The 13767-nt window shown below is 44.5% G+C and overlaps 1 protein-coding gene across 1 annotated transcript in view; it reads right to left on the reverse strand.

Annotated features, from left to right (window-relative positions):
* cubn (cubilin (intrinsic factor-cobalamin receptor)) overlaps positions 1–13767 on the reverse strand; it is a 457745-nt gene that overhangs the window by 35780 nt on the left and 408198 nt on the right. The gene's annotated exons all lie outside the window — the stretch shown is intronic.

Here is a 13767-nt window from a genome sequence, read left to right on the forward strand (position 1 = left end):
AAAGCAAGTATATCTTTCGTAAATATGAAAACCAATACTTCACGCAGTAGTCCAAATGTGGCTTCATCAATACCTTCTATAGCTGTAGCAAGACTTCCTTGCTTTTATACTCCATCCCCTTTGCAATAAAGGCCAAGATACCATTGGCCTTCCTGATCACTTGCTGTATTTGCATATTATCCTTTTGTGTTTCATGCACAAGTGCCCCCAGGGCCCGCTGTACTGCGGCACTTTGCAATCTTTCTCCATTTAAATAATAACTTGCTCTTTGATTTTTTTTCTGCCAAAGTGCATGATCTCACACTTCCCAACATTATACTCCATCTGCAAAATTTTTACCCACTCACTTAGCCTGTCTATGTCCTTTTGCAGATTTTTTGTGTCCTCCTCACACATTGCTTTTCCTCCCATCTTTGTATCATCAGCAAACTTGGCTACATTACACTCAGTCCCTTCTTCCAAGTCGTTAATATAGATTATAAATAGTTGGGGTACCAGTACTGATACCTGCGGCACGCCACTAGTTACTGGTTGCCAACCAGAGAATGAACTATTTATCCCGACTCTCTGTTCTCTGTTAGTTAGCCAATCACCTATCTATGCTAATATATTACCCCCAACCCCGTGAGCTTTTATCTTGTGCAGTAACCTTTTATGTGGCACCTTGCCAAATGCCTTCTGGAAATCCAAATACACCACATCCACTGGTTCCCCTTTATCCACCCTGTTTGTTACATCCTCAAAGAACTCCAGAAAATGTGTCAAACATGACTTCCCCTTCATAAATCCATGCTAACTCTGCCTGACCGAATTTTGCTTTTCCAAATGTCCTGCTACTGCTTCTTTAATAATGGACTCCAACATTTTCCCAACCACAGATGTTAGGCAACTGGTCTATAGTTTTTAGTTTTTTGTCTGCCTCCTTTTTTTAAATAGGGGCATTACATTTGCAGTTTTCCAATCAGCTGGGACCTCCCCAGAATCCAGGGAATTTTGGTAAATTACAATGAATGCATCCACAATCCCTGCCGCTATTTCTCTTAAGACCCTAGGATGCAAGTCATCCGGTCCAGGGGATTTATCTGCCTTTAGTCCCATTATCTTACTGAGTACCACCTCCTTAGTGATTGTTATTGTGTTAAATTCCTTCACCTCCTATAGTCCCTTGACTATCCACTGTTGGAATATTGTTAGTGTCCTTTACTGTAAGGACTGATACAAAATATTTGTTCAGAGTTTCTGCCATCTCCATGTTCCCCATTGCTAGTTCCCTGGTCTCGTCCTCTAGGGGACCAGCATTTACTTTAGCCATTCTTTTTCTTTTTATATATCTATAGAAACTCTTGCTATCTGCTTTTATATTTTGTGCTAGTTTACTTTCATAGTCTATCTTCCCTTTCTTAATCAGTTTATTAGTCGTTCTTTGCTGGCTTAGCCACATTTCCATTTTTTCCTTGGTCCTATGATTACTTTCCCGTCCTGCTGTCACTTTGGGAGGAATGTTTGGCAGGATCTTGGCTTCCCCAAAAATCCTGCCAGATTAGTTACAAATCTGTTATTGCCAACCGTCAATGCTCCTGCATTAAGTAGGGATTCTTGCTGTCCAGGGCTGTGTGTGAGCCCCACAATCTAGCACTCAAGTGGCAATTGATCCCAGAGAGCTCAACTGCTGCTTAAAGTAACGGCGCAGGGTAATAAGGCCACAAAAAAGCAAACCAAGCATTGGGGTTCATTTCTAGAGGCATAGAATTGAAAAAGAGATAAGTTACACTAAACTTGTATCAAAAAGAAAAGACTGAGCAGTGACCTTGTAGAGGTCTTTAAGATAATGAAAGGATCTGATAGGGTAAATGTAGAGAAAATATTTCCAATTGTGAGGGGGTCCAAAACTAGAGTTCATAAATATAAGATAGTCACTGATAAATCCAATAGGGAATTCAGGAGAAACTTCTTTACCCAAAGAGTGGTGAGGATGTGTAATGTGCTACCACAAGGAGTTGTTGAGACAATTAACATAGATGTATTTAAGGGGAAACTAGATAGGCACATGAAGGTGAAAGGAATAAAAGGATATGTTGATAGGGTTAGATGAAGATGGGTGGAAGGGGGCTCGTGTTGAGCATAAACACTGGCATGGACCAGTTGGGCCCAATGGGCTTTTTCTATGCTGTAGACGCAATGTTACTTGATTAATTGGGGCACCAGTTAGGGAGCAGCAAAACAGAACATTTGACTCCTTGGCCAGACTGGAGGGGTGCGGGTGCTGAAGCAGGCAGCCATCCGTACAATCACCTATTAGGTGAGACCTCGGAGATTTTAACTCCTGGACTTCATTTGAATACCCTGACTCTGATTCCTGCCCGAGGCAGGATGACATCATTGCTGGCAGGTTGGAGTTGAAATTTGCGGGGGGTCAGTCTGGCACCGGGGACCCACAGAAATGGTCTCTGGCAAGGTAAATGAGGAAAGGAGGGATTGGTAAGTTGTGCAATTGGTAAGGGGCAGGGGTATTCTGTGGCATGGTTGGCTCCAGGTATTCTTGAGGGGCCAGGAGAAGCACTCCTACAATTTCCTACTGGCACACAAGGAGCCGAGAAAAAGTTTTTAAAAAGTTAACTTACCTGGGCATTCTGTGGCCTAGATTCTGCCTGCACGCAGCTTTCCCTAGCGGGTTTGAGACTGTGCGGACTTTAAATTGGCATGCTCATCCCGATTACTTCAGGAGTTTATGCCGGCTCTTCTGTTGTTGCAGTGGCAACCCAGTGCAGTCACGCCAAGATGTTTCTGTTGGCACTGGTGGGATCGCTTTGAGTGAAGCATGCCAGGCAACGCAAATGAGCCCCATTCCAGGGAAATGGGACAGATTGGGGTGATGGATACAGAGGGATGAGCAAATGCATTAAGGGTGCTCTTCTGAGCTTGAGGCTGAGGCTGAGGCACGTTGTTGGAACAGAGAAGAGGAATATTTACATCTAATCATGCCATAGCCGACTTAGAGCAGTGCACAATGCTGACACTGGTGCTCAGAATGGGCAAGTATTTAATTTCCCAGCATTAACCTCGATGAGCAAATAACTCACCATATTATTTTATAAAAAATAAACAGACCATGGTCTCAGGTGATTTTAAAGTGACGATATAATCTTGGGCTGTGAATGACAGTAACCTGAGTTTGAGCTAACCTCTTACCATTTAACCTGAATTTTTCCAGTGCAATTACTCCCTGGTTTCTTTTATTTTCCAGTTAACATAAGTAACATTTTGTGTGGCAACAACACAACTTACTGGTATGCAACAAGACAACAATTCTAAATTTAATGATTTGCCTTGCCACTGCACACAGAACAAGGAATGTGACTGGACATATAAAATGTAATGGATGTTCAGCCATAAACCAGATAATCTGAAGCAATTATAAAAACTTCCCAGTGTGTTAGGTACTCATGTTGAGGTTAATGCCTATTGTCTCCAGGGAAACACATGAAATCGCCAACTATTTTTGCATGACATAATTCATCCCAAAGTGATAATTTCCTGAGTAAAGCTATACCACAAATCCCTTTTAATGAGTCTTTGTTATCACGACAACCAAAACTTAAGCGGAGCTCGTAACGATGATACAGGAATAGCACAAACCTAAAGAAAGCATCCTCACAGCCAGACACCGGTAAAATATGCTGCAGACCTGAGACGATTGGCTACACTGTGTGATTTTGATGACCACCTCACTGAAGCACTGAGGGACATCTTTGTTATTGGAATCGGCCATGAGGGCCTCCTCCACAGGCTGCTCACTGCGGACACTACGGTCAGCCTGCAGAAGGCAATTAATGTTAGCCAGGCATTCATGGCCTCGGCCTGCGATTCCAAGAGGATGATGACTCACCCCTAGGACTCTAACCCAGCAAGTACCGTGAACCGACTAGCGCCCTTTAGAGGCAAGACTGCTACCCCGAGTCCCGCAATCCTGAGTCCGCCACATTGGGCCAAATGGCCAGTCTCATGCTGGCGCTGTGGAGGAAATCACAGGGCCCACCAGTGCCGGTACAAAGACTATACTTGCAAAGGCTGCAACGCGAAAGGCCGTCTCCAGCGAATGCGTAAGAGAAATTTTACTCACCGAGTCGCTGAAGAGTTGGCCGATCACCCGGGCTCCAGCGCTGATAAAGACGAAGAGAGAGTCCAGGAGGCAGCTCAGCCCCAGGAAGAGGTGTACAGAGTATTTACCTGCCCCACCGAGAGTTCTCCGTTGAAAATGGAAGTTGAAATCAACGGCGCCCCAGTCTTGATGAAGGTCGACACAGGGGCGAGTCAATCGCTGATGAATCAGGCGGCTTTCGAGAAACTCTGGGACAACCCAATCCAACAACCCAAAATGATCCTGATTCAGGTGAAGCTGCTCACCTACATAAACGACACCATCCCAGTCGTTGGCAGCGTGGATGTCCAGGTGTCCTATGGCGGAGCGATGCACAAACTACCTTTGTGGATCATTACTGGTGATGGTCCAACGCTGCTAGGAAGAAGATGGATGAAGCAAATCCAAATCTGTTGGAGCTGGGAAAGCCTCCGGGCCCTGGCGATCGATGTCCTATCGGCCCCAAATTGGGATCCATCACAGCACCAACTCGACTGCGCAGCAATGACACAGACCGCACAACCCATCGGTGAGATGATCCAACTCGAACGACCAGACCTCACCTTCCGGGCTCCAGTGGCAGGACTCTGGAGGAAGAAGATCGGCACAGAAGATAACGTTCCTGTTTCCATGGCAGAACCTGGGGAGAAAAGGATCACTGCAGCCTACCTCCTGGAGAGAAAGAAGATGGCACCTGCACCACGAGGAGAAGCGCCTGAAGTCAAGATGGCCGCAACCAGACAACGTGGGGCAGCGTTGAGGGAGCAACATGTGGTGCCGAGCAGCGAACTGGTTTGGGGTAAAGATTGCAAGGCCCTCTTAAAGGAGACCGGCAACCCAGCACAATTAAAGGGACAGTTCCACTCTTTATACAGCGATGCCGGTAATGCACATGTAAAAGATGTAATTAACAAATGCAAGTATCTAAATGTAACATTGTACAGCGGATGCTGGTAGTACACAGGGAAAAGATGTAATTGACAAATGCGAAGATGTAAGTGACAAATGCGAAGATGTAAAGACAACTAACAATGTTGAATCGGGTGATTGCGGTCGGAGCCAATGTATCATGACTGTAAATGAAGAAATGATGTGCGATGCCAGGTTCTACATGTACGCCGACAAAACCAAGGGCAACCTCCCATCAGAAGCACCCAGGTCCAGCGGGCTACCCGATCATGTAGCCTGTGCCTCCGGGACCAATCTGATGTCCCAGGGAGTTGGCCATACACAGAAGTAGCATACCAACTGCAGGGCCAGCGATCAGCGGACGGCAAAGGCACCACCCCTCTGGCCACCAGAGCCAGTACCGAGAGCAAGAGGCCAGCACCCTCCAGCCCCCCCAACGGGATCTGGGATGACCAGGCTCCCACTACCGCTGAAGGGCAGCAGGGAGTTACTGCCGCCCTCGAAGGAGGACAGGGAGGCCTCACATTCCTGTGGCTCTGCCCATCACTAGGCAACGGCAAAGGCCCTGAGACTCAACCAGGGGAGCGATCCGAGCCCACCCATCTGGCAGAGGGCGCAGCGCCGCCATCAGACAACCTGGGCACAGTCCAGTTACTCAGGAACTAGCATCCTCACCCACCTGCACCCACACTCCAGGGGCAAGACTGTAACACCACGTAGGTACCTTACCTGTAAAATGTACTTGTTCCACTACTGCTAAATCCAAACAGTGTACATGTATGCAAATGCAGGTGTTGAGCCACACACATGGTCTATGTATGGGGGGAAAAATGGATGTATGTAGCCATGGACACACATGGACCACACCCAGAACCCACACAGACCCCACTGCAACCTCCAACCGTCCACTGCTGATCATTTCCCAATGTTGTGGCAATAAGGACTTGGGGGTCTACAGAGAGAGAGCCATTCCCAAGCACAGACAAGGTGCAAGGGCTTTGGGCACTTAAATCAAGGGCCAGAGCACACAGTGGCACAAGACTTAGGGGGGAGTGATGTTGTGTATGTATAATAATAGTATATACCCTGTACACTCAATGTACAGTTACATAAGACCACTGAATGTATCTTCACACTGTATACACTATGCCTGTACCACCAGAGAGTGCAACTGGTAGAGACCTAGGGGTCACCTGCACACTGCAGGTAACCAAGTATAAAAGGAAGCTCACCTTATTGTACCCTCATTCAGGAGCTGCAATAAATGGACTAAGGTCACAATAGTTCAAGTGCAATACCTTACCTCGTGGAGTCATTACTAGAGTGTTTACAGACACAATATTAACTTTGTAAAACTTCTGTTTGACAAGATATTTTCTGAAATATAACACAGCCTCTTTAGTATATGATACAGACCAGCAACAACTCGTATGTGGAGATTCTAAAATGTTGGAAGGAAGGGAAGACTTCAAGCGTGAAGTTTTCGTGTCCTATAGAATATTTGCTCTGCAGAACAGAGTAGCAAAGTACCAGAAAACTGATAAGGCTCTGGACCATGAAGAATATAGACACAAGCTTTCCCACACTTCACCACAATGTGGCAGCTCCACTTAACGTTCAGCTCTTTAGATTATTTTAAACCTCAGCTCCATAGCATTCAGAAGTCTCAGAATAAGGGGTTGTCCCTTTAGGACTGAGATGAGGAGAAATTTCTTCAAGAGGATGGTGAATCTTTGGAATTCTCCATCCCAGAGGGCTGTGCAGGCTCAGTCTTTGAGTATATTCAAGATGGAGATCGCTAGATTTTTGAATATTAATGGAATCAGGGGATATTGGGATAGTGCAGGAAAGTGGGGTTGAGGTAGAAGATCAGCCATGATCTTATTGAAAGGCGGCGGAGACTCGAGGGGCCGAATGGCATACTCCTGCTCCTAATTCTTATGTTCTTATGTTCTATGTAGTGCATTGCTTCTATTAGTAGGGATGATAATATTTTCATGGGATAAATCTCTCAAAATGGACTTGCATTTAAATAGTGCTTTTCACATCCTCGGAGTCTCTCCAAACACTTCAACGCCAATCAATTTTTTTTATCTGTAGCCGTTGTTGTTTAGTAGGAAAAAAGATAACATAAAACTACAACTGTTAGACACTAACTCCATTTTTTCATCATGTGAATGTCTTCCTTTTCCCATAGCACAATAACTTGCTGATGAAATCAATGTAAGAAATTTGTTACGAGGATACTGGGATAGATTTCTGATCAGGCATCTAATCAGATATTAGTTGTTGGTGTTGAGTTATTAGAACCCACCTGACCATGAGCATGTTGAACCTCCCTGAGGTTGCATTGTCATCTTCACTTACACATTATGGACAAGCTCACCTTGGGTCTGGTATTGGGAGCTCAGTGGGGAGAGGGGGTTACTTACATTTAAAGGGATTCAACCACTTAAAGGTAGCTTTTACAAAGGCAGACAACAGCTTTTGAAGAAATCATTTGGGTAACAAAATTCTCTGGTAAAACCCAGTGGCAGGAACAATAAATGTGTAAAAATAGTCTGCTATCATGATGGTGCAGCACATCATCTCAACTCTATGCTTGATGGCTGGCACAGTGCAGGTAGTGCATAATGAGGTGGTAACAAGGTGTCCTTGTGTTCTGCTTGTGATCGGCCATCCGTTATAGAAACATAGAAACATAGAAAATAGGTGCAGGAGCAGGCCATTCAGCCCTTCTAGCCTGCACCGCCATTCAATGAGTTCATGGCTGAACGTGAAACTTCAGTACCCCCTTCCTGCTTTCTCGCCATAACCCTTGATCCCCCGAGTAGTAAGGACTTCATCTAACTCCCTTTTGAATATATTCAGTGAATTAGCCTCAACTACTTTCTGTGGTAGAGAATTCCACAGGTTCACCACTCTCTGGGTGAAGAAGTTTTTCCTCATCTCGGTCCTAAATGGCTTACCCCTTATCCTCAGACTGTGACCCCTGGTTCTGGACTTCCCCAACATTGGGAACATTCTTTCTGCATCTAACCTGTCTAAACCCGTCAGAATTTTAAACGTTTCTATGAGGTCCCCTCTCATTCTTCTGAACTCCAATGAATACAAGCCCAGTTGATCCAATCTTTCTTGATAGGTCAGTCCCGCCATCCCGGGAATCAGTCTGGTGAACCTTCGCTGCACTCCCTCAATAGCAAGAATGTCCTTCCTCAAGTTAGGAGACCAAAACTGTACACAATACTCCAGGTGTGGCCTCACCAATGCCCTGTACAACTGTAGCAACACCTCCCTGCCCCTGTATTCAAATCCCCTCGCTATGAAGGACAACATGCCATTTGCTTTCTTAACCGCCTGCTGTACCTGCATGCTAACCTTCAATGACTGATGTACCATGACACCCAGGTCTCGTTGCACCTTCCCTTTTCCTAATCTGTCACCATTCAGATAATAGTCTGTCTCTCTGTTTTTACCACCAAAGTGGATAACCTCACATTTATCCACATTATACTTCATCTGCCATGCATTTGCCCACTCACCTAACCTATCCAAGTCACTCTGCAGCCTAATAGCATCCTCCTCGCAGCTCACACTGCCACCCAACTTAGTATCATCCGCAAATTTGGAGATACTGCATTTAATCCCCTCGTCTAAATCATTAATGTACAATGTAAACAGCTGGGGCCCCAGCACAGAACCTTGCGGCACTCCACTAGTCACTGCCTGCCATTCTGAAAAGTACCCGTTTACTCCTACTCTTTGCTTCCTGTCTGACAACCAGTTCTCAATCCACGTCAGCACACTACCCCCAATCCCATGTGCTTTAACTTTGCACATTAATCTCTTGTGTGGATACACGCTGTCTGATTTTACTTTCTAAATCAATGATTGATTCAGTTTTCCGCTGAGTGGGTTAAGTTAAAATTACACCCAAATAGCGATCAACACAAATTTTCCAGGGTGGTTGCGGCGTGATCAGCTGGGAAAGTTATTTTTGACAGTGAGTCGGGAACCCGCTGTCATCTTGCTCCCACGCACCTTTCCCCCAGGTGCGTCTGTCATCGTGGAGCCGACCTGACCGCCAGTGGCGGGGAACACAATTGAAACGATTATCAGGTAGTTTACAGGCATTCAAGAGCCTTTCTGCTGAGCTTCTCTCACTTGTACATTGTTAACTTCAATGGAAGAGCTGCAGAAATCCAAGATACACATTGTAAGCACCACTTACACTGTTTGTCAGGGTTTCCGCAGCTCTTCCACTGATCTTGCATAAGATTGTAAATCCACCCCTTTACAATGACATTTAAAATCTGCTTAACTTTATGTCTTACCTGTACACACACATCTTTTATTTGTGCCAGTTACTGATATAAAATTCTATAGATTTGTGACTAAAGCACCAAAAATGTCCCAATTAATGTTACTTTTTAAAATTATGTTCTTGATTGTATTTGTAGATGGTGTCATATTATTTAATGATAATATTATTTAAATATTTCTTTGTCACTCAGATATAACTTTTATTATATTATTGTAGGGTAAAGATTCAACACCCACTTTGTTAGATTAAACTTCATATTTAATGTGGCCAGGGTCCCTTTAAAGATCCCGGCTGAAAACGCATCATGAATGACATCACCAGACCCGCTCCATCTAATTGGGCCATGTAATGCGCTGGACAGGCTTAATAGGCCCCATTAAGATAAATTCATTTTCAACAGCAGGATGGAGCCAGCAGTGGGGTCGCGACCCACCACGAACAGCGCCCGCACCGGACCCACCCAGGTAGGCAAAATTCCGGCTGAGGAATTGATTCCTAGATTAAGAAGTGCAAGCGAAAATCCTGGAATCATTTAAGAACTAATTGTATAATGCAGTGGTGGGAATTTAGGATTATTCTCAATGGATGAACTGAAATAGGCAGGTTGGCCCCTCCTATTCACAATTATCTTGTGAGTGTTGAAGTGCCAAATACTAAACTTATTGCAAGATGTTTCAAAAATGTCACCACATCAGGAAATATTTAGACCCACTGTAAATGAGTGTTTCATAAGTAAATTCAGAAGAGCCTTGGCATTATTTATGCGTTTAAATTCAAAATGAATCGCTGAGTCATCTATTTCCTTACTCAGAGATTGGAATGCTTTGCCACAGAGTATGGTTGATAATTGCATCTTTTATGGGAAAATTACATAGAATTTACAGCACAGAAATAGGCCATTGAGCCCAGCTGGTGTTCATTCTCCACACAAGCCTCCTCCCACCCTATTTACTTCATCTCTCCCTATTAACCTATCCTTCTATTTCTTTCACCCTCCTGTACTTTCTAGCTTCCCCTTAAATGCTATGCTATTCACCTCAACAACTCTATTAGGTATCAAATTCCACATTATTACCACTCTCTGGGTAAAGATATTTCTCCTGAATTTCTTATTGGATTTATTCATGACTATCTTATATTTATGGTCCCTACTTTTGGACACCCCCACAAGTGGAAACATCTTCTCTTCATCTACCCTATCGAATAATTTTCCAGGGTGGTAGAGAAAACGTCCCTAGCCTGTTCACTCTTTCCTGATAGTTGTACCCTCTTAATTCTGGTAACATCCTTGTAAATCATTTTTGCATTTTCTCCGGTGCTTTTATATTCTTTTTGGAATATGGAGACTAGAATTGTGCACAGAGTGGTCGAACCAAGGTTCATACAAGTTTAACATAACTCTCTGCTTTTCAATTCTATCCCTCTAGAAATGAACCTCAGTGCTTTGTTTGCTTTTTTATAGCCTTATTAACCTACATCGCTACTTTTAGTGATTTGTGTATCAGTGTCCTTAGATCCCTTTGCGTCTCTACGCCATTTAGATTCTTATTTTCCAAGGAGTAGATGGCCTCCTACCAAAAAGCACCAGCTCACACATGTCTATATTGAAATTCATTTGGCATTTACATACACATTCTGCAAGTTTGTTAATGTCTTGTATTTTGTCATAGTCCCCCTCAGTGTTAACTAAAGCCTCCAATTTGGTGTCATCCACAAATTCGATATTGTATTCCGATTCATGAGTCCAAATCATTTATAGAGATGGGGTGAACAACAATGGTCTCAGCACTGATCCCTGTAGAACACCACTTTCCATTTTTCGGCAGTCTGAGTAACTCCCTTAAACCCCTCGGCTGGAATTTTGCCGGCGCTCAAAGGGCAGGTTCACTGGCAAAATATAAAAGATTGACAGCAGGTTTACTTATAAAACTCTCATTTACAGTAGGTATAAATATTCCCTTATGTGGTGACATGTCAGTTTCCTAAGTGCTGGATCTGTCTGCACTTTACAGACCCGAAACCAAGCTGTGGGGAGACAATTGACATAGTTAAGAGCTTGTCAAAGGTACTTAAACAGCTTTTTACTATGTACTTATCATTTTTCCAGCTTTTTCATGAGAATCTCAGCGCTCAGGGATCACGTCAAGTAAGTAGATCAGGTTTTCAATGACTCTCTGTTACTCTAAATAGTTGACAGCTGCAAAAGTGGTATAAAAGCTACCATTTCACAGCTGTTCACTTTCCAGTCTTAGAAACTGGATCCTTCAAGATTTGGAATACACTTTTTAGCTTTATGCAGGTTAGAAGTGTTTGGAGTAAACTCTCTATCCACTGTCACCTCCTTGGAGCTAGCTGCTCCACCACTGACAGATCGCTTCTGTCATCTCAACTTCAGCTGCTATCTATTCCAGCAGCATCAGTGCCCTTGAAAATATCTCACCTTGTTTATCAGAATCCCAGCACGATCAGTCCCAACACCAGCATCACCAACAATTACATCAACCTGCTCTGCAATCACCTGATGCTGCACAGGACACAGGGCATAAGCACCTGACCACATTGCTGCCCGCGAGGCCTTGGCCAGATTTAATTCACTCGACACTGTACACCCTGGCTGCCACATGATGCGCCAGGTTAGCACCATCCCACACCAGCACCATAAAGCATTCCTGCACTGCCCAAACCATTCCTTTCACACTCACCATCATTGTGGGGGGCACCGTTATGTCTCACTATTCACTGCAACTCAACTGAGCCACTTCCAAAGGTGTACACAAATCTGTCCAAATCAACACCACAAACTTTACAGGAACATTGGTTAAAAGGCCCAAGTGCCTATCCTTGTGTGTTGTTCGCTGGTATGATTGGACAAACATAGAAACATAGAAACAGAGGAAATAGGTGCAGGAGCAGGCCATTCGGCCGTTCGAGCCTGCACCACCATTCAATAAGATCTTGGCTGATCATTCACCTCAGTACCCCTTTCCTCCTTTCTCTCCATACCCCTTGATCCCTTTAACCGTAAGGGCCATATCTAACTCCCTCTTGAATATATCCAATGAACTGGCATCAACAACTCTCTGCAGTAGAGAATTCCACAGGTTAAAAACTCTCTGAGTGAAGAGGTTTCTCCTCATCTCAGTCCTAAATGGCTTACCCCTTATCCTTAGACTGTGTCCCCTGGTTCTGGACTTCCCCAACATCGGGAGCATTCTTCCTGCATCTAACCTGCCAGTCCCGTCAGAATTTTATATGTTTCTATGAGATCCCCTCTCATCTTTCTAAACACCAGTGAATATAGGCCCAGTCGATCCAGTCTCTCCTCATATGTCAGTCCTGCCATCCCGTGAATCAGTCTGGTGAAACTTCGCTGCACTCCCTCAATAGCAAGAACGTCCTTCCTCAGGTTAGGAGACCAAAACTGAACACAATATTCCAGGTGAAGCCTCACCAAGGCCCTGTACAACTGCAATAAGACCTCCCTGCTGCTATACTCAAATCCCCGAGCTATGAAGGCCAACATACCATTTGCCTTCTTCACCGCCTGCTGTACCTGTATGCCAACTTTCAATGACTGATGTACCATGACACCCAGGTCTCATTGCACCTCCCCTTTTCCTAATCTGCCGACATTCAGATAACATTTTGCCTTCGTGTTTTTGCCACCAAAGTGGATAACCTCACATTTATCCGCATTAAACAGCATCTGCCTTGCATTTGCCCACTCACCTAACCTGCCCAAGTCACCCTGCAGCCTCTTAGCGTCCTCCTCACAGCTCACACCACCACCCAGCTTAGTGTCATCTGCAAACTTGGAGATATTACACTCAATTCCTTCATCTAAATCATTGATGTATATTGTAAATAGCTGAGGTCCCAGCACTGAGCCCTGCAGCACCCCACTAGTCACTGCCTGCCATTCTGAAAAGGACCCGTTTATTCCGACTCTCTGCTTCCTGTCCGCCAACCAGTTCTCTATCCACGTCCATAGATTACCCCCAATACCATGTGCTTTAATTTTGCACACCAATCTCTTGCGTGGGACCTTGTCAAAAGCCTTTTGAAAGTCCAAATACATACATCCACTGGTTCTCCCTTGTCCACTCTACTAGTTACGTCCTCAAAAAACTCCAGAAGATTTGTCAAGCATGATTTCCCCTTCATAAATCCATGCTGATTTGGACCGATCCTGTCATTGTTTTCCAAATGCGCTGCTATTTCATCTTTAATGATTGATTCCAACATTTTCCCCACTGATGTCAGGCTAACCGGTCTATAGTTACTAATTTTCTCTCTCCCTCCTTTTTTAACAAGTGGTGTTACATTAGCTACCCTCCAATCCACAGTCGATAGACTGTTGGAAAATGATCACCAATGCATCCACTATTTCTAGGGC

The sequence above is a fragment of the Pristiophorus japonicus genome, chromosome 5 (assembly GCF_044704955.1).
Source record: "Pristiophorus japonicus isolate sPriJap1 chromosome 5, sPriJap1.hap1, whole genome shotgun sequence".
Classification (NCBI taxonomy): Eukaryota; Metazoa; Chordata; class Chondrichthyes; family Pristiophoridae; genus Pristiophorus; species Pristiophorus japonicus.